Source organism: Sorex araneus, chromosome 6, assembly GCF_027595985.1.
Source record: "Sorex araneus isolate mSorAra2 chromosome 6, mSorAra2.pri, whole genome shotgun sequence".
Lineage (NCBI taxonomy): Eukaryota > Metazoa > Chordata > Mammalia > Eulipotyphla > Soricidae > Sorex > Sorex araneus.
The window spans coordinates 140,906,431-140,909,699 of record NC_073307.1 but is presented as its reverse complement, the minus strand read 5'-3'; positions in this window follow the sequence as shown (position 1 = coordinate 140,909,699).

Sequence of the window (3,269 nt, the reverse complement as noted above, 5' to 3'; positions counted from 1 at the left end):
GAGAGAGAGAGAAAGAGAGAGAAAGAAAATGAACAAGAAAAACAAATTTCCTTAAATTTAGGTATAAAACATATCTAAAAATAATCTAATCTTTGGTTTGTCTGTTTGTTTTGTTTTGCTTTTTGATCCTACCTGACTGCTCAGGGATTACTCCTGGTTCTTTAATCTTGGTGAAATTCAGGGCACCACAGTTTATGGCTCTGTGGTGAGGGCTCACTCCTGGTGGTGTTCAGGGAACCATGGGTAGTACTGAGGGCTGAAATGCATCAGCCTGTGCAAGCACTCTATCCGCAGTACCATCTCTCCAAACCATGAATTAAAATAAGCTTCTAGACTATCCAGAGAACTGGACAGACATTCTGAAAGAACTCACTAAACATAAATGCATACCTACATTATCTTTTCATGTGAGAAATGTGTGTTATCACTCTCTTTTGCAGGGGAGGTTGGGAGAGCGTTGAGTATCAAATCTGGTGGTTTTCAGGGTTTATTCCTGGCTCTGTGCTCAGAAATCATTCCTAGTTGTACTTGAGGGACCATATGTGGTATGAGGCAATCAAATCCAGTCAACTGCAAACTCAGAAAGATCTTAGCACTGTATTAGCTCTCTATTCCTGTGGATCACTCTCATATATGCATAAATTTTGTCCATTCTGAATTATATAGTAAAATATTACAAGTGTTAAATATCAATAAAATAAACCTTAGTGAAACTTTTTTCCCCCTTAATCAATACAGCAAAAGTACAGATTAACACGATCTATTTGAGAGAGAAAGAGTCTGCTTCTCTGTTCTTTGTCCTTCCTTTGTTCTCCACAGCTAGACTGTGGACACCAGCCATCAAACCCCAAACTGAGTAATTATTCACAAGTCAGGAAGCCTCTGTGCTTTGCTGGAAGGTTTGCAAGTTGACTGCTCTATTCCCTAATCAAAGGCAGCTGGATACAATTTTCCTGAGGGACATTAACTTCTAAAATTTTCACAAAAGCACCTGGAGACTTGAGAATTAGTATCTGTATTTTCCAAGTAGTGTATTGTTTTGAATCTCATCTGTTATTTAAATGATCTGACACTTTTTATGTCCTTGTATTGAAAGTTAAGATTTGTATCTGAAAGATTTTCTTGTTCACTGACAGTTACTAAAAGTATATGATCTTTCTCCAGAAAGAATTATCTTCTCTTCCCATTAACTCCTATTATAAAGCTAAAAGTTCTATTTACCTCACAAGTCTCAAACTCCTATCTGAATATTCAGTGAACAACAGAGAAAACAAAATAAGATTGAAGTTACTTAAAACCATATAGGAGAGAGAGGGATCGGGGTGCATACTTTCTTGTGAAGTGCCACTATTCTATCCTTGGTACCTCACAACTGCCCAAGTACTACTGAGTATAGCTGAAGACGCCTGAGTCCCAATAGGGTAACAACTTTTGTCCCCTCCCCAAAATGGCCCCAGTTATGCCACATATTATACAGGGCATAGCATTGAACCATTTGGCCCAGTTGGTTTTGATTAAATGTATCCTGTACCTCCCAAGCACCGTTTCAGACACTGTCCAAAATATTTGTGTGTGTGCGTTGTGTGTGTGTGTATGTGTGTGTGTGTGTGTGTGGTGTATTGGGGATCAAATCCAGGGTCTCATACAGGAAAGGCAAATGTCCTACTATTGGACCTTTTCCTTTGATGTTGTTAACCTAATCATATGAAACCACGTTCTAATTTTCACTGTGAGTTATTAATCATGCTGCTTTATACAAGGCATCTTAATCACTGTATGTCAGCATTTCTCTTACTCGTAATAACATTTGTGTTTAAAACTGTGACAATAGGGGCTGGAGCGATAGCACAGCAGGTAGGGCATTTGCCTTGCACTCGGCCGACCATGGTTTGATTCCCAGCATCCCATATGGTCCCCTGAGCACCGCCGGGAGTAATTCCTGAGTGCAGAGTCAGGAGTAACCCCTGTGCATCACAAGGTGTGACCCAAATATATAAAAAAAAAAAATGTGATTATATAACAATTTTTTTCTCTTTCTAATAGTACATACAAATAATAATATTCTTAGAAAGTTGGACTTAAACATACTTTTTTCGAAAGCAATCCAATTGTGTTATTTCTACTAAGAAATAACACAATTAACATTAATCTGGATGTTAATTTACAGTATATATGTGTATCTAAATGCATTAATTTTTAATTTTCAACATCTGCTTTGAAATTTTAGCATTATGAAAGGCATATCCAATTAGAGTGTTTGTTTCTTAACATGGTGTTTCTGAAAACAAATTTTTAAACATTCTTATTATTTTTAATTCTAACAATTACACATTTAAATCAACATTTTCCAACTTATTTTTTGGCGCATTACAGACCTTGTTTTTCCTTTGTGGTCCCTTTTTCTTATTGTTGGCCTCTAGTCTAATTCAATGACCCCAAACCCATTTATGCAATTTCCATCTGCTGGCTCCTTGTAAAATCCCAGGAACCCATAGGAAGTTGTATGGCCCCATGATTGAGAAATTCTAATTTAAACACTTTTTTTTTCTTTTCTTTTTGGGTCACACCTGGCTCTGCTCTCAGAAATTACGTCTGGTGGAATTACATATGGGATTTCGGGGATCCAACCCCAGGTCAGCTGCGTGCAAGGCAAACACCCTACACCACTACCCTAGTATCACTCCGGCCCCAAACACTTAAATATTTTTCACACACACACACACACACACACACACACACACACACACACACTAAAACATTCTCAAGCAAATCGTACAATTTTAAATTTCTACTAGGGAAACAACTCTTAGTTGCCAAAGTTTGAACAGCATGAAATCTTTTCCAGAAATGATTAATTACATTCATTGAGTATAGATTATAAACTAAGTGATCAAATTAAAGACTTGCAGCAAAGAATTTTTAACCTTGTTTGAATCCAAAAAGTCCTATAAATTTTGTTGACCATATACACTTTGATTAGTTGGTATTCTACTTTTACACTACTTGTAGAATGTGTTTTTGGGAATGCTAATCTAAGAAAGTTGGATTTGTACGCACGGGCACATAGTTTGTGTTCTATGTCATTATTCTGAATATGAGAAGACTTACAAGCATTCCAGTTCATCCTTTTTAAATCAGTACTTACAGAATTAATAACATGTACTTTAGATAATCACAAGCTAGTATTTGCTGTTTACCGTGTCCTATCAAAATACCAACAAATAGAGTCAATAACAGCAAAATGATGGGGCCAGAAAGAGTAAAGGGAA